The sequence below is a fragment of the Nelumbo lutea genome, chromosome 3, assembly GCF_056320005.1.
Source record: "Nelumbo lutea isolate HS-2025 chromosome 3, American lotus-T2T, whole genome shotgun sequence".
NCBI lineage: Eukaryota > Viridiplantae > Streptophyta > Magnoliopsida > Proteales > Nelumbonaceae > Nelumbo > Nelumbo lutea.
Window position 1 is genome coordinate 4,724,308 of NC_142686.1, and position 23,099 is coordinate 4,747,406.

General features: G+C 37.5%; 3 pseudogenes across 2 annotated transcripts; 2 read left to right on the forward strand and 1 right to left on the reverse strand.

Moving 5' to 3' along the window:
• The first annotated feature begins 4,297 nt into the window (after positions 1 to 4,297).
• On the forward strand, positions 4,298 to 4,988 carry LOC148862500 (syntaxin-111 pseudogene; annotated as a pseudogene).
• A 6,504-nt stretch (positions 4,989 to 11,492) lies between these two features.
• On the reverse strand, positions 11,493 to 13,081 carry LOC148862501 (putative F-box protein At4g22030 pseudogene; annotated as a pseudogene).
• A 46-nt stretch (positions 13,082 to 13,127) lies between these two features.
• LOC148862502 (exocyst complex component EXO70B1 pseudogene) lies at positions 13,128 to 15,837 on the forward strand (annotated as a pseudogene). 2 transcript variants are annotated; one of them, XR_016109608.1, is made up of 2 exons: positions 13,128 to 13,495; positions 13,589 to 15,837. The product of XR_016109608.1 is annotated as an exocyst complex component EXO70B1 pseudogene, transcript variant X1 (transcript). The 2 variants fall into 2 exon arrangements; XR_016109610.1 differs by having other exon boundaries at positions 13,356 to 13,495; positions 13,601 to 15,837.
• The last annotated feature ends 7,262 nt before the right edge of the window (positions 15,838 to 23,099 follow it).

Consider the following 23,099-nt stretch of genomic DNA (forward strand, 5'->3'; position numbering starts at 1 on the left):
TAAATGAGCTGTTCATTAATCATTATTTTTCATAAGGCCCGCTAATACTGAAACATGGATGCATGTTTCTTTTGTTTTTATGAGATCCACCAATTTACTTGCCCCCATTTAATGGGGGAACAAACATGCCCTAAGATGAATCGATACATTGCATCATTTGAACTTGAACTCGAGTTGGACTCGATTCGATATATTTGAATTCAAAAGACAGAGAGCACACAACAGAGTGAAGACAAAGCAAGATAAAAATACAAAAAAGGGAACCCATGCCAATGTAAATAATCATAAAATATTAAATAACATAACATATTGAGAGTATTGTATAAATATATTAAAAATTAATATTTTATTAAATACTCAATTGGGCTTGCGAGCCCTTTGAGCCGAGTATTACAAAGCTTGAATCTCTACTCGATTAATTACTCAAGCTACTCAAACTTGGCTAGAACATGATTATTTGTGAGTCAAATTAGAGTATTGATTGAGTTGATTTTTAGTAAATTACGAGTAACTTGACTTGTTGCATTTGGCATTTCTTATTTTAAAGATTTATCTCCTTTTTGTTGTTAACAACTCGGTGTTTATAGGGACATTTTAACCTCAAAAAGAAGATAAATCCTTAAAATAAGGAATGCCAAATACAGTCAACCCCTATGAGAATCCCTTTCATCTCTTGTAAGAATATTTTTTTAGGTTCAGTTTGGGAAGAGTACAAATACAAATATATACAATACAAAATAATACAAAAGACAAGGTTTTTCACTCTACATATTTGCATTTATTGATAAAAAAATATTGCATTAAACAAACTGAAGCAACCATAGGAGAATACAAATAAAGCAACCATAGGAGAATACAAAAGACAAGGTTTTTCCTCAAACAAGAAAAAATATTTTGCAAATAAAGTTTTTCTTAATGCCTCGATTTGGGAAACATGCAAATACAAATATGTACAGTATAAAACCTTGTATATTGTATTTCTAAATCTTATATTTGCACTTTATATATTTGTACATATTTGCACTCTTTCTAAACTAAGGTTGTATTTGGTACCATTTTTTTTATCTGAAAAGTTTTAGGTTGATCAATATAAATTGGCACACTATTATTATTTGAGACTATTTATGATTGAAATAGGCATACCTTAAAAATGCATAACATCAAATTGGTGTTTCTTGCTCCAGTTCCATGGGATGAAGTCTAATAGTTATAGCTGAAATTGCTGTTATTTGTCAATACATGATTCTCACCAATTTATATTTGACCAACGCCAAAACTTTTCAATAATAGAAACAGTAACGATACCAAATACAACCTAATTTAAGGCTAAACGTAAACAATGAATGAGAATTAAAACGAGAAACACTTGGATGTTATAAAAATGGTTGAAAAAAATAGAATGTAAGCAGAGCCATTGGATTCGTAGGAGCTTGGAGGAATGCTTTTCCAAAAGGTGTCACGGTCGTTGAGTCATTTGTTCACCAAACGTCTGTTTGGCATTGATGTCGTTGCTCCAGAAAATGGTGACACATCAACGCTACATCGAAAAAATGGTGCTTTAGGAAATGCCTGCTTGTTTGCAATCATTTTTTCCATAAAAAATGGTGCTACAAGCCACACCTTGGAAATCGGGAAGGCATCGCTTGGAACAACGCTGAATTCGGTGTTTCCTAGAGTTGCAGCTTGTTGTTGCCAATAGGGACACGAGGTGGCAGTGATAGGGACATGATGTGGCACTAGATAATAGATACCAGTGCTGAAAATGTTTCATGAAGCATTGGTATCAAACAGAAAACATTATTGTTGCTCCAGAAAATGTCCTACCTGGTAGCAACGTTTCCAAACAAAAAAAAAAGACACTATTTTCTGAGAAAACAGTGCTTCCAAGTTCTAACCCTCACATTAGCAGCACAATTTGCAACATCAATGCCAAACATATACTAAATAGACCTCAGGTTTCTTCCTTATCACTACTAATCAGCCGCTCATTGTTCTTTAGTTTTTGATTGTTTTTTCGTCTTTGGATATAAAGGAGGAAGGGTTCTGAAACAGTTCGGATCAGGTAGGCACAACGTTGTATTTAGAAAGTTTTTTGACACTTGTCCCTCAAAATACCTCCAACTTACCTTGAAAAAGAGTAATACCCACTTTTGACAGTTGTCAAAATATTTATTAAGTGCTTATTTAACATGATTACTTTGTTGCGCCTACTAGATTCGGTCCCATTCTGTAGGGATGCTTATGGTTCGGTTAACCAAACCATGGGCCTTTTTTGTAACCGAACCGGTACTACTGATTTTTGGAAAACTAGTAACTGAAGCCAATTGGTTAACTGGTTGACCGGTTCAGTTAACCGTCAGTTTAGTTTGTTGATTTTTTACTTTTTACAATATATATTATATAAAATAAAAAAGTATAAATATATATATATATATATATATATATATAAAATATTATAGTTTAAATAATAAATAATATATCATATATTATAAATATATATTATGCGTATTTATTAATTTATAATATATATATATATATAATATAAATATATAGAAATATATGTTTACCAGTCGATTTAGTTAACTGCTGGTTTTCTACATTGATTAACCGAAATCGAATCGATACCTTCAATTTAAAAAAAAAAAAACATCAAACCGAAACTAAACCAATCAATTCGATTAAACAGTTTTTCGGTTATGTTTCGATCAATTTTTCAGTCCATTCGGAGATTTTTTTTTTCTTTTTTGATCACCCTACCGTTCCGAAGAGGGTGGAGGCGTGCGGAAAGATTTTAGAAGAGTTTGGAACGGAAGGTTTTTTTTTTTCGCTTCATGGGAGGGGATGAGTGTCGAGATGTTGCAGGGATTTTCTGAGTCCAAATGTGTTGGATGACTGGATCCGAAGTGATCAATCAAAAGCCATTTTTAGCTAATGGTAGGTTTGACCGTTTGATGTTTCCAGATTTGCCTTATGTTTAGGTTATCAGGGTGAGACCCACCTCAAAAAGCCAAAAGCCACAATGTGAAAGCCCTTTCAAAAGGGGCATAAAATGTCTTGAATTTATTTTATATATTCGTGATTTATTTATGTATTATATAAAATGGATATTTTGATTTCCATGCAAGTCATAGAAATTAAATCCAAATATTATATATCAAATTTGATTAATGTTTATTTGTACATGTATATAAAATGTATTCTTATATTACTAAGAATTAAGAATTAAAAAGGGTAAAATATAAAAACCTCCTCTAACGTCTTTTATAATTATAAAAATCTCTCATATAGTTTTACTTTAGTAAAAACCTCCGATGAATTTTTAAAGAATTTGACAAAAACCTCTCTTTCAGCAATGACCCAGACGGAAAAGTCAGACCGGTACATCAATTTTGCTCCAAATTCCCATTTTACCCTTTTACAAATTAGTTTGCATACATTTTTATTGAAATACCCCTGCTGACCTGTTATCCTCTTCACCTCTCCCGTCAACCTCTTTTATCCTCTGTCCTATCCCTAAATTCTTTCGTCTAAAGAGGAGGAAAACTACAACTCTTTTAATCATTCATCCAACCCCAAATGGAACGCAACTCTTTCCTTTTCTCCCTAAACTTTCTTTGCCGATTTCTTCCTCCTCTTTCAATCTCCCAAGAATCTTTAATTTTGTGCTCAGTTATGTTTCTCCTGTTTATTGCCCTACTTGACTTGGGAAAAAAATCTATTTACTGAAGCATAAAATTTTAATGTATTTTGGAGGTATGGACTTCTTGAATGACATAGAGTATTTTTCTTATAAAAAATCTTCAAACCAGCAGCTGTTTGTGCTAATGGAATGTTGTTTTCAACACAGGATTAATTAATGTTCACCATTCATTGGCCTGGCCGCTTGGCATTGATAGCTCCAAGGTGATGCAAGATACTTGTGGTGGGGAACAGGATATGAGATTCCTACAGCCAACCATCCACCATTACCGGTCAAGGAAGCTAATGGGAACGAGGGTTCATTCTCATGAGTTTTTTGTACACGGGTTTCCAAATCATACAGCACATAGTGTGTTGTATATTTTCTGCCCCAGAATTTTTTATATACAGGTTTTCAAATCATTCTTCGGTATAAATGCATCACTGTAAGTCATTTGTATATAGATTTCACTTTTAGGAAGGAAATTATTTCCAAAATTGGGTCATTTAAATCGAAAAACATCTCATATAGCCACAATCTAATCTTGCAGCTAAAGTGTTCTCTCTTCCAAAGTTCTGTGATTCCAAGTTTGAACTGAGAAAGAGAAAAAAGAGCAAGATGAATGATTTGATAACAAAACCCTTCCTCAGCTATATGGATCTGAAGAAAAAAGCCATGAAAGATCTGGAAACTGGCAACGTTGACCTGGAGATGGTAGTGATGGTGACGAAAAACCAAATAGACCATAGGAGGCCGAGATGGTGAAAGAGATTAGTTTCATCAGAGGCATCCTTGGCCGACTACAGCAAGCCAACGAAGAGAGCAAGTGCTTCCACAAGTCGGAGGCCCTAAAAGCCTTGCACACACAAACCAATGCCGATATCGTGACCGTGCTTAAAAGGTGAGAAGCATAAAGTCTTAACTCGAGGATATGGACTGCGCCAATGGTGCCAATAGGAGGCTCTTTGGATACAGAGAAGGGACACCGGTGGACCGCACAAGGACTTCGGTCATCATCAGGCTGCAGAAGAAGCTAAAGGAGCTAATGGACTTCCAGGAGTTGAGGCAGTGGATGATGGTGAAGTATAAAGAAATGGTGGGCTGTCGATATTTCACGGTAACAGGGGAGTACCTAGAGGAAGAGGTGATAGAGAAGATTATATCAAGTGGGGCAGAAACGGGAGGGGAGGAGATACTACAGAGGGCGGTGCAGGAGCACGGGAGGGAGGGGAAGGTTCTTGAGACGGTGTTGGAGATACAAGACAGGCATGGCGCGATGAAGGAGATTGAGGGAAAATATGGTACTTAATAAATTAATTGAATGACGTTTCAAGATAATTTTGTAAATTTTGACGTTTTCCGTTTGGTCATTGAAGAAAGGGAGATTTTTCTTGAATTCTTTAAAAATTCAGGGGAAGTTTTTGCTAAAATGAAACTATAGAGAGGATTTTTTTGAAGTTTCTACAATTAAAAAATGTAAACACTTCGATTAAGGAAACTTTAATTTGTTTTAAAATATGTAAAACCCATAAATGGAGACACACACAAATAGGATTAACAATAGGGACCCATATGTTAACCAACAAAATGGACCTCACAGTATGGAAATACGGCCAGGGGCCTAGGGTATGGGACTATGGGGTGGGATGTGGGATTTGCATGTTCGACATGTAGGTTGAGCCCAGACATGGGACCCACAATAAGACCAATAGGTATGAAACCCATATGTGGAGTAAAATATGGAACCTTCATGAAGACAATGCCTTTAAGTGGAACTAGTTAATATCGGACCTCCAAGTGGGACTCACTTACCTAGTTTTCTGAATTGCATTGATGAAGTATTTAAAAAGTACGGAAGGAAAATTGAACCAGTTTTTTATTATTATTCATTCATGGAATTTTATTTAATTGGATTTTTCATAGGTAAAATGACTTGAATAAAAAGTGACCAAAAGGGTATGGTTAATGTATATAGATACTTTTTAGGGGGATTTTTATTTTTTCTTATCTCACAAATTTTAATTTTATTGTAGAATTAGTAACACGGTGGAGAAACTGATGCCAATACAAGGGGTATGGTGTCAAAATTAGGGGTGTTAGAATTTTTAAACTATGGTTTTCGAATTGTCGTTGACCTAGATGGTCGGACCATTCGGCCCAGGAATTATTTAGGCAACCGGTTCCATTTTACTTTAAACCTGATCCCTGATAAAAAACCGTTGAATTGGTTAATGATCCATTGATTCAAGCGATCAAACTGTCGACCTATTCAATAGTTTTTAGTTATTTTTTATTTTTTATTTTATTTTTATTATCAGAACAAACTGTTCGTTCAAACTGGACGGTCGAACCGTCAATGCAGAAACTAATGGCCAGAATAGTTTCATTTCCAGGCCATTTTTTAAAACTATATTTTAAACTATTGTGACTTTGTGAGTATAAGGTGAAGTGAAAAGTTGTGGGTAGGTTTGAATGAGATTTTCCTTTTTATTATTATGTTTATGAAAAAATCTATACTGCCAAAAGAATGTAATACAGAAGAATTTTCACCAATCAAAACCTACGTTAATTTTGATAAATACTTCATAATTGATTAACACTTTTATGATACCGGTCAATTGGTTGCATACTTTTGTGATATCATAGTTTGAATCCTATGCTTTATCTATACATATACAATGGATGATTGCATTGAGTTCTATGTACGTCATAAAAGCTAAATCCCATATAACATATATGCTTAATGGTGTTGTTCATCGTTCGGTTCACTGAAATGTGAGTTTTTTTTCTGAAAATGAACTTATATCACCAGTTTTTGAAAAATTATGAACTAAAACTGATCGGTTAACCAGTTAATGAGTTTGATTTTTGAACAATTTAGTTATTCAGTTTCTTGATTTTTTATATTTACAATATATTATAAATACTATAACTAATATATATGTAATATAACACAGTCACACACATACACTGGTCAGCTCGATTAGTCATTGAATTTTCTTTTGGATTAGCTAAAATTGAATCGATACTACCGATTTCTGAAAAATCTCAAATCGATCAATTTCGGTTAATCAGATTTTTCGATTCAGTTTTCGATTTTTGTTGAGCACCCCTATATACACAACACATGCTCTTACACCAATAGATAGTCGAAACTAATGACTGCACTAATGAGGAGTGATTTGAATCATTTAATGCAACATGCTCAATGCTCTGAAATGAGAGGAGATGAATGCCAAAGAAAATGTGGTTTGTACCTTTGTGGTATGGTTTAGTGATAGAAAGCACGTGTTAATTCCCGTTCGTGGTGTGTCTCATAGCTGAAAGGCTGGAGCCATCTATTTTTTCCTTTCCTTTTTCGGTTATTCCGGTACACAGTCTTGACGAGTTCAAATCAGCCCCTCACAACGTTGTGGGGGGCTGATTTAATCTCAGCCGATCCCCCAAAGAGTAGGGCATTATGAAAGACTCCAGATCTTCTGCCCACAAGAATTCTATCTTCATGCATTGGGAATATCTCCCCATACATAATACTATTTAGGAGGATGAGATGTTCTCCATGTATGACTGCAATGTTATATGGATAAAGTTCTCGTAGACAGGAGATTCTGGCTCTTCTAAGTAGACCATCTCAACTCGCAATTACACCAGTGGCATTGCTGTCTATTGTCAATTTGCCATTGGCATTATTCAACTAAGTATACAATACCTACTTAGGAGTGATCACTTTCAGCCCGGCCCAGAAAGTCTGGGCTTGGAACTAGGTTTTATTGTTTAGGTTTAGGCATAGGCCTATATATTTGTGGTCAGGGCGTAACCAATATTTCAGCCCAGCTTTCCACAAAAAAAAAAAGAAAAAAAAGAAAAGAAAAGAAAGGAAAAGTTAGCAATTTGGTCTAAATTATCTTTTTTTTTTTTTGCTCTAAGGGACTACACAACAGGGGTAGCCCATCCCCCAAACCCAAAACCCCTCAACCCAGGTGCAAGTGGAATTTGATCCCAAGCCTCCACTACAACCAGCAGAAGACCTTACCAACCAATCGATTGACACCTTGCAATTGGATCTAAATTATCAACTTTTTTTTCTTTTTTTTTTTTAATTAGCGATTAATCCAAACTTGAGAAGAATCATTCTACATATAACTAACACTCTAACAGTTGAAGAGTACCTTACACTAGGAGTGTCAATTGGACTGGTTTTGGTCCAATCCGACCCAATCCAATGTGAGTCCTTTATAAATGGACCAGGTCCAATCCAATCCAATGAATGTTTTAGACCAAATTGGACCAGTCCAATTCAATGTTTGGACCGTTCAATCTGTTCAAATTCATTTTGATTTAAATTGATTCAACCCAAATCCGGTCATTGACACATATATTCTTATCTTATATCAATGGACCAGATATTGGCTTAATCCAACCCAATCCAATATAATTTTGTTACAGACGGTCCAGGTCCAATCCAATCTAATAAATATTTTGGACCGAATTGGTCCCAATCCAACATGTCTTGTTGGTCCATCCAATCTATTCAAATTGATTTTAAAATGGACGAGGTCCAATTCAAAACTGGTCCATTGACACCCTTACCTTACACCTAGTTTCCTGTAAAATTGTTTGCTAAATCAATTAGTAATTAATCATTCAGATTAGTCTGCTTGTGGTTTTATTTGTTACTTGAGTCCAAATAAGTAGAGAAATTTGATGAACTCAATCAATTAATGACCACTCACCAGTAACTTTAGAATCACAATTTGAAATTACTAGGAACATCTATTTTCTTGTACAGGGGTGCAATTCAAGTTGGCTGGAGCTAGCATTTTACATTGCTTTGGTCTTGGACCTTCACGCCGGGTCCATTTAAAAGGGGTAGTGGGGCTGGAGTCAGGTGCACGCAAAGCCCATTGGCCAAACCATGGACAAATCATGTAGGATTAATCATGTTTTCACTTTATGGCCCCATTTGTTTTTTGGTAAGTTACTTACCCGGGTAAGTGTTTTCCAGGAAAGGCTTACCCATGTAATTGCATTTATCATGTTCTTTTATTTTCCATGTAGATAAGGCAATGACCATTTTAGTCATAAAAATCTATTATTAAAGGATGTATTTTTGACCCATTCAAGTGTTGATAACTTTCCCTTACGTGAAAAATTTATTTACCCACCTAGGAAATGAGTATCACTTAAATCAGAAAAAAAAATATCATAGGGCTCTTGGTCAATGAGAATCAAAATCTCATTGACCAACCCCCACCCCCTCTCAAAATCCAGAAAAGAACACCCCCTATAAGCTATGCTAAGTAATCATCTCAAGTACCAAGTCATCGACAATGTGAATAAGAGTTTGCGATTGGAATTTGGAACAAGATTCAAAGTATATGTATCATAAGAGGTTTTGGAAAGACAATTATATCGTATGAATATTTGAGATATATATTAAATATCACTAGAAAACTGACAAATCTTATAAATACATTATTAAAAATATAAATTCTACAATTGAATTGACCATAAATAAGGCATAAATACATAAAAAATATATACTTTTAACAGCTTGAGCTAAGTGAGCGAGCTTTACACAGGTTTGATCACGTGACTAACTGATATGGTAACTTGCATCCCTCTGTGATCAAATTCGTGTAACTGCTCTCCGTTATGAGGTGACTGGATTTTTCACGTGCATGATGCACCCTGATCTGTCCCCCACTCCTTAATCCCCTCTGGTGTGAAATATTGGATACCCCAAAATAACCAAATTTAATCTACATATGTATACAAAATACAGGCAATTATCAGTGATGATTATCCCCTTAAATTTTCATTTTTGATAAAAGACCCCTTAAACTTTTACTTTGCAACAAGTATCCCATCCAATAGATTCCCATCAGTTAATTTCAAAAAACATTCTCATCCAATTATTTAAGATTTTTTAAATTCCAAATCTACATTTTTCTTATTTATTTGAACGATTTGTGATTAGATTAATTTTTTAAATATAATATTGAATTCCTCTAGTTTGCTCTAATAAATCCTTTTAGATTGGTTGTTAGATTCAATATTTAGATGAAATGGTGGAGGTTTCTTTCTAATAGATATAATTTTAAGGTTTCATTTGTTTTTTATTTATTTTTTGGTTCATTGGAGAAAGGAGCGGGTAATTTTTATATTTTAAGATGATGAGATGCATCATGCATTCATGTCAATGAAATGAAACAATAATTTACATAAAGCTGTTTTTCTATGTTATTGACATGATTATTATTATTTTAGCTATTTTTGTTTGGATAAATGGAGATTTTTTTGGATGAATTAGGGTTTAAGAGAAAAGTACGAAGAAAAAAAAAGGAAAGTTTAGGTGGATGTTTTAGTAATTTAATACATTTCGTCATTTGACTTAATGAATAAGGGGTATTGTTGCAAAGTGAAAGTTCAAGGTGTAATAGTCACTAGGGGTGCAAATGGATTCCAATCTGATCCTATTTGGTCAAATTCGGATCACTCCTCTATTATATATTTATAAATATAAACATATAATACATACATGTTCTTTATTTATTTATAAATATATTTTATATTATATTTTTATGAATTTGTTATAAAAAACATGTATATACGATGAAAATAATTAAGAAAATATTTGTATTTTTGTTTTTACTTTATTTAAATTACTATATTTATTTTTCTTACAATAATTTATTATTTTTTAAAGAAAACAAGTTGGATTGGATCAAATCCGAAGATCCGACTTACCGATAGGATTCAAATTCAAATTGAGTCTTTTCAGATTCACTCGGATCATATCCGACATGAATAGTGTTGGATCAGATTTGTAATACGCTGATTTGAATCCGATTCAATCCGCTTGCATCCCTAATAGTCACTAACCCTGGGAATATTTTTCTTGGAGATAATTTTGGGTCAATTAGGGTTTAAGAGAAAAGAATGAGGAAAAAATAATGAAAGTCAAGTGGATATTTTGATAATTTACTACATTTTGTTATCTTATTTTAATGGCTAAGGGGCATTGTTGCAAAGTGAAAGATCAAGGTGTCTTTGTTGCAATTGAAATTTAAAGAGGACAATAGTTCTTAGGCTGCATTTGGCATTCCTTATTTTAAAGATTTATCTTTGCAGTTTAAATGCCCTTAAAATAAAGAATGCCAAATGCAGCCCTTAGGAGTCTTTGGAGAAAATGAATGTATTTTTAGATCAATTAGGTTTAAGAAAAATGACAAAGAGAAAAAATAAAGAAAGTTCAAATAAATATTTTACTAATTTAATACATTTCATCATCATTATTGCAAAATGAAAGTTAAGAGAGTTCTTTGTCACAAATGAAAGTTTAAGGGTAATAAATATGACTGGGGATCTCCTGCCCAGGCTTACCCATAATACACTACCCCTATGAATTGGGAACATCTCCCCTTACATAATATTATACAGAAGTACCATACATATGGGTAGAGTTCTCATGTACAGGAGATCCGGACTCAATAAATATCCGTAATTACCAACCGATGGAGAATTCACATCTTCGCCCCACAATGCCCCACGGCACATCCATATTGTAATGTAACATCTCTCAGTGATATCACATCATTTCCTGTACAATTAGAGTTCAAATCTGCGCCCGACTCGCTCTCGCCCTACAAATGCCCCACACACCCGTAGTGCGCCATCTGTCCCTTCACACACAGTTCGCTTGTCCCGGGTGCGCGTCCGTTAGCCCCTCCCGTGAAATTGAGGGGCTTTGAGGATTAAAACACCAGAGGAAGCTTTGTGTAACCACGTACGTACTACGTAGGTATCAAAATCGATCCAGTGAAAAAAAATCAGAAGAGCTTGCTTGCAAACTATCTTGATGAAGATGCCGACGACGCAGCGAGATCTCTAAGCTCTGAAATGCTCCTACCGAGTTGTAAAGCCACCCTCATTTCAAATAACTCTCTATTCTCTCTTCTCCCCGCTTTCCCTTCCTTGAGAGTGGACTTTATGTACTCTTCCATGAGTCTAAAGAAGCCAGCAGAGCTCCGATACATCTCAAACACCATTCCTACTTGCCCACCATGCTCCAAGGTATTCACCACGCTTGCCATAACTCCAGCAACCACACCCAAAAACACAGCCCAAGATCCATGCAACGGCGATCCCATTCCCACCAAAGCAGACCCAACGGCAGCCAGGCCAGTGAGTAAAGGACCAGTAATTGCTAAGATCTTTCTAACTTAAGCTAATTTGCTGAACCTCACATACTCTTGGATATCTTTCCTCTTCAGCAGCTCTACAATCTGCTTCATTTCCTCTTCCAGCTTCCCACTCCAGCCGTTCTTCTCGGCTCTCCGATGACTGCGGCGTTTCTGCTGTTGCGGCCACCACACAGCAGTCTCTACAGTTGCAGGGAACTTGTCGAGCATTGTTCCAAGCAGGGGAAGGGGGTAGGCCTTGTCAAGCGCCAATACCTTCACCATGGCGTCCTTGACATCCATAGTAGTAGGATTGTCAAGGGCAAGGGTTGTTCGGATCTGCCCATTAAGCTGCTTGAACAGCCTAGTAGCGTTACGTTGTTCGTCGGCTAGTTGAGATGGCTGGATCTTGTTAATCACCAGCAGCATCCCAGTGGCTGCCGAATACAAAAGAGTGGATGAGAGCTTGAGCACAAGAAGTGGTGCTCCCACTGCTCCACATGTTGCTGCAAGTTGCCGCCGGTTTCTCTGATTTCTGAAAAACCAAAACATCAGAAAAAAATAAGAAATGTGTGAAAGAAGTTCAAATATGAGAGCTGGAGAGTGCCTCCGGATGATCGCCGGATCCGGAGGACAAAGTACTGTTGCCGCCGGTTTCTCTGATTTCTGAAAAACCAAAATATCAGAAAAAAAAAAAGAAAAAATAAGAAATGTGTGAAAAAGTTGAGCCGGAGAGTACCCACCGGTTGTTGTTGATCGCCGGTGCCGGAGAAGGAGAAGAGAACTCGGGTGATGGGAGAAGAACGAGGGGTCAGGGACCAGCTGCATAGGATTTTGAGATTTCAAAGAATATGTTTTGGGAGTTTTGGGGCTAACGGGAGGAGTTAACGGACGTCCCGTTGGCCCAGCATGCGGAAAAGTGAACAGTGTGTGAAGGGACAGATGGCGCACTACGGACGAGTGAGGAATTTGTGGGGCGAGAGCGAATGGGGCGCAGATTTGAATTAGTACAATTATCGGAAGATGTTCCCAATACAAGGGATGTGCTGTGTGGGGCGCAGATGTGAAGTCCAACCGATAAACCTTGACGGATCAACAGACTCGTCACTCTTCTTTATTGCCTTCGACGGTTGCTCGGTCAACAGACCGCGTTCTTTGAATCCGGATTTGCTCCTTGCACACCGCGCCTCACACCAACATCACAGCCTCTTTTAAACATTACTTTTCCCGTACTTGATTTTGTTATTTATGGCAAGATGTTTCTATTACACGGCTGCGATGTGCCGTGAGGTTGGTGTAAAACGCAAATCCGGTTTCGCGTTCTTACAAGTTTTATCTGTCAAGCTGGCCAATCAGTTACGTGGTTTAACATCTAACCGTGAAAAGGAGCACTTCATCCTTCTTTACTGTTTTAAGGAGCAAAACTGAACTCGACGGAGGAGGTCAAGTCCAGCTAATTCACACTGGAAGGATCAAGGATAAAAGTGAACGAACGTTCCTCAGTTGAAGTAGAGGCGTTCAATTGAGTTGAGCCGGCCAAACGTCCTGGCAAGGCCGGAAGACAGTGCAGACATGGTGATGATGGAAATTGCAGCTTGAAGTTCTCCACTGAAACCCTAAATTATAGAAACAGGTCAGTCTTTTCAATCATTTTTGCCTCCTTTCTTCAATTTCTTTCTATCGCGTTGAAAACCCTAATTTATTAAACCAAACTTTAAATCGGAAGAATCAAAATCAGAAGTAATTAGGGAAAGATGGCGGCCACTGTTGATGGAGATGAGAGGGTAATGGCCGCAGCTCAACAGATTGTGAAGAGCTTAGGGACTTCAAAAAACGTTACGGAGGATATGATTTTGATCCTCTCCAGCTTCGACAATCGTCTCTCTACTATCACCGAGTTGCTTTCTAAAGGCGGTGGAGGTGCCGGTCGGAGCAAGACTGAAGAGCGATTCGAAGAAGCAGAGAAGATCGTTCTTCGATGGGAATCCAAGTCGGGTACTTATCGGCATCATTCTTCACCCTGGGAGGATTCCCCCGATGAGGCGGCTGCTTACCTCTCGGCCGTTGATGAGATCCTCCAGTTGACTGAGGATCTGACGCTGTCATCGGACGGCGAAGTCATGGACCGTGCTGAGAGCGTTCTGCAGCTTGCGATGTCAAGGCTCGAGGAGGAGTTCCGCCACATCCTGATCCGGAACACGGTCCCTCTCGATGCTGAGAAGCTTTATGGATCAATCCGTAGAAATTCTCTCTCATTTACCTCCAACGATGGAGACATTGAGGACTTTGAGAGCTCTGCTGAGGATGAACATGAGAGCTGCTCTGAGGAGAGAGGAGGGATCTTAGGGGATGATCTCTCTGCCGACTTGATCCATCCGGATGCAATTGCTGACCTCAAGGAGATAGCCGACGGGATGATTAGGTCGGGGTATGAGAAGGAGTGCTGTCAGGTTTACTGTAGTGTCCGTCGCGATACTTTGGATGAGTGTCTATCAATTCTTGGCATCGAGAAGCTGAGCATTGAGGAAGTGCAGAAGATTGAGTGGAAGTCACTGGATGAGAAGATGAAGAAGTGGATCCAGGCTGTTAAGATCGTTGTTAGAGTTCTTTTGATAGGGGAGAGGCGGCTTTGTGATCAAGTTTTTGGTGGTTCTGAACTGATCAAAGAGGTCTGTTTTTCTGAGACTGCAAAAGGCTGTGTGATGCATCTGCTTAATTTTGGTGAGGCAATTGCAATTGGACTAAGGTCTTCAGAGAAGCTATTTCGGATACTTGACATGTATGAGGCACTAGCAGATGTGTTGCGAGATTTGCAATCATTATTTTCTGATGAATCTTGCAATTTTGTCTATAGTGAGGCACGGGGTATACTGGCTGGCCTAGGTGAGGCAGCAAAGGGCACATTTGCTGAGTTTGAAAATGCTGTTCAAAGCGAGACGTCACGCAAAACAATCCAAGGTGGTGAGGTTCACCCACTGACACGTTATGTGATGAACTATGTAAGATTGCTTGTAGATTACAGTGATTCACTAAATTTGCTCCTAGAAGGCAGTACTGATGATACAGATCGCTTCGATGGTGATAATGATGAGGCTTTGAAATTAGGCAGCACATCTCCAATAGGTAACCGTTTGCGATCATTAATTTCATCTCTGGAATCAAACCTTGAGGAAAAATCAAAGTACTATGAGGATACTGCAATGCAGTATGTATTCCTGATGAACAATATACTTTACATAGTTCAGAAAGTGAAAGATTCTGAGCTTGGCAAGCTTTTGGGAGATCACTGGGTCCGAAAGCGTCGCAGCCAGATACGGCAGTATGCTACAAGTTATCTTAGAGCTTCTTGGAGCAAGGTGCTATCTTGCTTAAAGGATGAAGGTATTGGGGGTGGTGGGAGCCTAAGTAATGTATCCAAGGTAGCTCTTAAGGAGAGGTTTAAGAGCTTTAACTTGGGTTTTGAAGAAATTTGTAGGAACCAGACAGCATGGAAGGTTCCAGATCCTCAACTTCGTGAAGAACTTCGAATATCTATATCAGAGAAAGTCCTTCCAGCATATCGCTCATTTGTGGGGAGGTTCGGTAGCCATCTCGAAAGTGGAAGACATGCTGGGAAGTACATAAAGTATACACCAGAGGATCTAGAGAACTATTTGTTGAACTTGTTTGAAGGAACACCTGCAGTTCTGCACAATCCAAGGAGAAAACTCAGTACATAGCAGTTGGGATTTGTGTATAGGTCAGCGTTCTGGTCACATCAGAGACTTGTTCCGAATTCAAATTGCCTGCTAAGTTACAGCTTGTATGCTTTTTATTCCTTGTTGTTTTAATGCCATAATCACATCATTTTGGAGTACTTAGGCATACTCGTCATATACTGTAATAATTATGTAAATGTAATATTCATCTTCTTCAGTTGTGAATCCCGTCAAGTTTCATCATTTATCAAAAAGAAAAAAAGTCCTCTCAAGTTAATTTGTTGTTGTGAATTCAAGTTAAGATTTTAAGTAGTTCTGTGCCCATAATTCTGTAAAACTAAAGGAATTCATTGGGAAATCCTTGGCTGCTTGCATCATCTAACTGCTATGATGTTACAGATGCAGCTACATATTTTTTAAGTTCAGAGTTACCATTTATAAGTGCTCTAACTCAATGTTATATTTCTACCTCCTATAAATTGCATTGCAAAATACATAAAAAAATTCACCAATAAATTTAGTTTGATCTATATATGTAGGTAAATGAACAGATTATTTCATTTAGGTTGAAAATGTTATAAATATAAAACAAAATCTCATAAACATAGAATTCATATTAAAAAGACTATGTATGTATTAAAAAAGAAATATATAAGTTGAATATAAATCATAAAAGAAATAAATTGTACTCCACACACACACACATGCCTTGAGGCTTTTCTTTTTTTAATAATTGAAAAAAAAAGGCCTCAACTACCACACACGCAGGTCTTGAGGCTTATTCCCTGCTTCTCCAAGACTCAAATGTCGCACTTCCATCTTTGGCCTTTTAAAACCTTGACCAAGAGTTATTACAAATCCTCAGGCTTAATGTGTCTAAACACCTTTAGTCTAATCCCTTCCCTCTCCAAGACCCAACCGCCTTGCCTCCACCTTTGCCCTTTAAAGTTCAAACCTTGATCTGTTGATCAAGAGTTATCACAAATCCTTGGTGAAGTTGCTGAACTGCATGACTTTTGTTTTGTCTTTTAGTGGGTGAAATCCAGAATCTATGTGATATGGCATTTGAAGTCATAAGACAAACCTCAGATAGCTCAGACATGATGGAAGTATCCGTCTGAAACGACCATAAACTTCAAATCTTGATGGCACTCCAACATTCACAATTGAACAATCAAAACCTCTGTCTAAGAATGCCTCCTTTATTCTTTTATTTCTCTACTGCTGTCTGAGATGGGCAGACGGCAGACCACCTTCCTCCTTGAATCCTTTAAAACCAGACCTTCAAAATCTAATACTTCTTCATCATAATGAAAATATCTGCTTCAGTTCCGCCACCCATCTCCCAATCCACCTCAAAAGAACAGGTTTTTCTCCTTCCATTTCTCAACATTCATCTCCAATATTAATTATAAAAAAAACATTCATCTCCAATATTAATTATAAAAAAACATTCATCTCCAATATTAATTATAAAAAAAAAACATTCATCTCCAATATTAATTATAAAAAAAACATTCATCTCCAATATTAATTATAAAAAAAAACTTCATCTCCAATATTAATTATCAAAAAAAAGAAAACATCTCCAATATTGACTTCACGGTCTCCAACGAAGTACAAACCATCCTAGCCACTGCCATTCCCATTGAAGACCTGTTTGAGAGGCCGTCCCTTCAGTTTGCAAAACATCATTACTTCTGTTCTTCAACAATAGCAAAATCTCTAGTTGGGTTTTTTGATTTCATCTAGGTGATGAAATGAAAGCGGTTTTGCAGTTGATATCCCGCAATTTTATAATTAATATGCTCTGTTTTGAGTTGGACTGGAAATTGCTTAATGAACTCTAATGTTTTAGATGACTGTTGAGTTGTCTGGGAGGATGAAAAAACTTGATTGCAGGCCAAATACTACTTAGTACTTACAATATATCGTATGTCTTCAGATAAAGAAAGATGTATTTATGTTTAGTGTTGGCAGTTTATAGCCAAATTGTGAAATCTGGTTGCTATCTGACTTGACCCACTTTTGCCATTCTCATTGATGCATTCTGCAAATCAAGGAAAACCAAGGACATGCTCCAAATGTTTGACTAAATGACAAAAGGAGGTATTTCTCCCAACACAATGGTCCATAACATAATTCTTTATGGTCTCTGCCAAGCTAAGAGAACTGTGATGCATACAGACTCTTGGATAGAATAGACGGGCTTAATGGGTTATCTAAATTGGATAGAATAGACGAGGCTCTCAAGCTGCTCGGATCATTAAGTAAGAATGAATTTGTTCTGGGGATAAATGGGTATAGCTGTTTGATTGATGGATTGTTTAGAGCTGGTGTTAAGTGGTGGAGAATGTTTGAACAGAACATATTCCCTAACCTTATATTATATGTTATCATGATCAAGGGGTACTCAAAAGCAGATAAAGCTGATGATGCAATGTAGTTATTGAACAAGAAGATGGGGAGAGGTTTTGTCCTCGATTTTTAATCAAGGGTTTTTCTGAGGTGGTTCTTTTGGACAAGGCTAAATCTCTCCAACTTGAGATTTTGAAGGATAATTGCTTCCCTAACTGTGCTACTTATTCCATTTTTGTTTGTGGTTTGTGTAAAGAAGGGCTAATTGGTGAAGCACAGCAGAACTTCAATGAGGTTTGTGTAACGAAGGGCTAATTGGTGAAGCACAGCAGAACTTCAATGAGGTTTGTGTAACGAAGGACTAATTGGTGAAGCACAGCAGAACTTCAATGAGATGGAGAAGCTTGAGTTAAGATTGATACTTAAGGCCTACAAGCTACAACACCTCATGCAGCTTGCTGTATGGGGTTGTAGCAAACATTAAGTAGAGCCCTCAAGTTAACAGAGATGAGAATACCCTTGGGATCTTTGATCAAATGGTGAAGAATGGGTGTCCTCCCACTTTAGATGTTTACTAAACACTGGGCAGTTGGCATCCTTGTGCTGGAAGGGGAAGTCACCACTAGCTTTCAGTCCTTTTATTGACATACATAAGGAGCCTTCTTAGTTAAAAAAGTGCAAGATAAAGTGGTGGAGGAGCTTTTCGGAACAAAGAAGTGTGGAAAAGGCAGTTAATGGTGCTGAAGACAGAATAGGCGAAGACTCTAGGCTCCCGTTTCCTGCACCAAGAAAACTAATATACATATTGGACTCTATAAACTGGATTTAAAGGGTTAAGAGAGGTCTTTGATCAAATGGTGAGGAATATTTGTACTCCTACTTTGGATGCTTACAAGACACTCTCCTGACATCCTTGTGTTGGAAGGGTAAGGTCCACCTGCCTTGGTTGAACCGTTGAAGTGTGAGGAGCATTCCTGTTTGGGGAGATGCGGAAGTTAAAAGGGGGCAGAAGAGCATTTCAAGCAAAGAAAGGTTGAAGAGGCAGTTTATAGATTGATTACACAAGATGGACATCAAGTACTAGCCTACTAGGTTGTTCATCTTTCACTATAGATCATAATTGGATTGTCGCGCAGGAAGATTAGGTGAAGCCTTGAAAGTCTCTTCAACCCGAGAACTTATAAATTATGATTTATGATCAATTTCCCCCAAGTTGTGTTCTGTTAGTTAATGGCCTTAGCCAAGAAGGGGATCTAGTCCTGTTTGCAGGCAATTTTGTTTACACATTAGAGGAAGGTTTCGTATCAATGCCTCCAGTGTACAACCGGCTGATTTTATTCTCAAGGTACCATGTTTATTTATGGCCTTCAAAGTAGAATGAGGTTTGTGGATTACAATTTCGGGAGTGCTCTTCAATGTGAATTGGTTCATAAAACAAAAAACACAGTAAAACGTATTGCTGGTTTTGTATGTGTATTTTGTTTTTAAAGAGCATTTTTCCATCTGGTGTTTTGATATCATAAAATTGGTTTTTGTTCTAAAATCCATTATTTCGACAGTTTTAAAAACACAAACTGTTTTTTAAGCAACATATGCCAACTTGTTCATATTTTTCAAAACAAAAGGTCGAAAACACAATTCAAGAACGTGTTTCAATTTTTCTACTGACATGCAATTTTAAAAAGAAATAAAAACAAAAACGTTCTCGTCCCAATGATGCCTGTCATGTAGTTGTTCCCTGCTTTTGGTTGGGGAAAATTTCCATTTGTTTAGCCTGGCAACGTTCGCTAAAGCCAGGCAGAGGTTTGATTTCTTGTAGGCAACCAGTAACTTCGCTTTGAGGTGTCAATATCTTCAATTCCTCTTGCTTCTAGCTCTAGGGCAAGTTTTGAGTAGTCATCGTCGCTATTTTTAAACTATCAAGGTCAATACCATATTCGTCGTAATTCATGACCCATTGTTAATATCGGCTGATAAAATATCTAAAAGTTCCCCTCACCTCCACTATCGGCTGATTAGAGATCTATCCCTCCCTTTTCTTACCTCCTCCTCTGTCAAACTTTTTTTCATCGTTAAATTCTTGTTTATTCCGTTCCAAATGAGCGGAGAAGTGGGATACTGGGATCAACTGAAAAAATAAATGGGTAAAATACAAAAACCTCCCCTTAAGTTTCTGATGATCATAAAAACCTCTCCTGTAATTTTACTTCAACAAAAATCTCCCTTGAATTTTTAAAAAATTCAACAAAAACCTCCCTTCCCTCATTGATCCAAACGAAAAACATTAAACCCATGCATCAAATGTTTTTAAATACCCATTTTACCCTTTTTTTAATTAGTTTATATATTTCTTGTGTTTTGGTACAACTAGTACTGGCCTCACTCAGCTTTGCTTGTTCCCCCTCACCACCTTCGATTTCGACCACTCTGGGCCCTTGATCTAGTCCATGGACAGCTTGGCCAAGGAGATTGTAAGGACGCCAACCTCCAGCTTGGCCTTCACCGACTCTAAACAACTTCTATTAGCTGGAACTACCTCCAGAACTTGTGAAGATATGCAATTGTAAGAGTTTTCTGTCACGAATTATCGGAACTGCCTCTAGAACTTGCGAAGATGTGCAATTGTAAGAGTTTTCTCTCACAAACTGTCGGAACTACCTCCAGAACTTCTACACATGTGCCTTTAAAAAATTGACGGTAATAGCCAATTTCGGTGAAGTTTGATTGAGTAACTTTCCTAGCAAACTACTGGTTCCGCCGAACACTGATTACTTCCAATGAAAATGAATTCAATGAACCTTGAAGAGAAAAGGAGATGAGCCTCTGGCGATGATTAGCCAATGACAATGTTCCTTTTCATTCATAGCCTTTACGTTATTACTGCAAATTTGAGTGTCCTCCTTGGTAAAAGCATTAACTCGATGTTTGTCCATAGAAACCAGAAATCAGGGTGGAACCCAAATTTTCCAAAAATATTTCAGATGAATTCTAAGATCAATTTATCTTTATTCCAACATGGGACACCCAATTCCTTGTCCAATCATCCCTTTTTTCTCTTATGTTCAGTGTCTTCTTCTTTTACTCTTCTTTTGCATTTTCAACCCCAAGGAGTTATTTGAATAGATGTTCCTGTCTATCATCGAAGATTTTGCTTCAAACGTTCTATCTCCCCTAACAAATGGTTCATCTGTGGATTCTACCCGATGGGCACAAACCGTACAACTTCTCAATCTGGTATACCAACTTAATGGACAAGACAATTGTATGGATGAACCGAGACAGACCCGTCAATGGTCATCAATACAAAGTTTCACTGCATAGGGATGGGAAAATGGTATTTACAGCTTAATTATCTAGTCCACTAACACATCCGATGACGATGCTTACCGATTCCCAGTACCCGTCCAACAATGATACTAAGAATTTCGTTCAGCAATGGGAACTGTACTCTAATTTCTCGTTCATTACAGGAGGAAGCATGGTGGAGAGGTATGGGAATAAAATAAAAGGAAAAAAAAATGCTAGAGAGGGGAAGATGAAAAAAAAAAACAAGAAATGTAAAGATAATGGAAGAAAAAGTTAAGAGGGAGTCTAGAGATTCAGACCTAGTCGACGGATGAAAAACAGATGATTGATTGGTAGAGGCGGTCGCTTCAGGTTACAAATGGAAGGAATTGAGGGAAGAAAAAAGAGAGGGAGAGAGAGAATGATTGAGAAAAATGGGGACCATAGTTGCAGAAGTGGTATGGGGTGGTCACAGTAGTTCAGCCACTACTACCGCTCGAATAGATGAAATCGGTAACCGAGGGGGTGTTAGAGAGAGAGAGAAAAAAGAAATTAAAGGTTGGAGGGGGGAGTGCATGCCATTCCGCCACTGTGCTTCATGAGGAAGAAGATGAACAATTCGAGTGGATTATGAAATTGTTGAGATAGGGGTATTTTAGTAAAAATAGAGCATAATAATTCGTAAAGGGTAAAATAGGTATTTAAAAAAATTGATCATCACTTTAACGTTTTTTTGTGTTGGTTATTGATGGAAGGGAGGTATTTGTCGAATTTTTCAAAAATAGAGGGGAGGTTTTTGTATTTTACCCAAAATAAAAACACTAGTGCCCTGCTTGGTTTGTAGGAATAGGCGTTTAGAATTGGAATTGTGATTCCAACCGTTTGGTTGGGTGGAGCTGGAATCCCATTCCCATTCTGCTGGAATGGTATGGTCATTCCGTGCCCCTCCCTTGGGAATTAATTCTCATTCGTGCTGATTCTAATTCCCATTTCAAACAGTATACGTAAATAGACCATTTCGATCCCACCAAACAGACCCTAAAACTCCAAATCTCCAAGCATATGCTCCACCTCTTTATGTCCTAGTGTTTTAACTTAACAACCAAACCGGATTTCCTGCCCACTACTCTCTATCCACACACTATTCGCCTTCAGCCACACATCGCAATGTTATATTGTGAGATGTGCCACTGCAATTGTGGGGTAGGGCACGGGTAGAGAAAGTAGTAGGAAATCCGAGTTGCATTATGACCCTGTTTGATGATTAAGTACTTGTTTCACAAGAAGTAATTATTCTAACAACCCTTTAGGCTATTTGGTAATCCACCTTTTCAAGTCACTTATTATATTTGTAAGTACTTATTGGGATGGGAATGTTTAGTAAACTACTTTCTCTTGCTTATATTTTTACAAATGACAATTTTAACCCTCACTTCACTTGCATATATACAACATTTTTCACATGTTATATTATAAATTTCAGCTGAGAGTCCACATGCCACGTGAATTATCATGTGAATCCAATTAATAATAATAATAATAATAAAAAAATTATCATAATAATAATAAAAATAACCTTGTTTCAAATCCCACAGTGATAATGCCAGTGGCCCAATTTGCATGAATAGGATCGGCATGGGACCACCACCACCGCCACGATGGTGGTGAATCTGGTGATCATATGGAGCGGGTAATGGGATCGACATTGTTGGTGGCAGAGGGTAATAGCCAGGGTATTGATGGTACTGAGGCTGGTTGTAGTTAGGGTATTGGGGAGGGTAAGGGGTTGTTGCGGCGAAAACGTAGCATTTTCCGATGATTTTAGGCTGAGGAGGTTGGGGAGGATGGGGTGATGGGTGGCTATGATGATTCCCATGTCTTCGCCTACTTTTACAA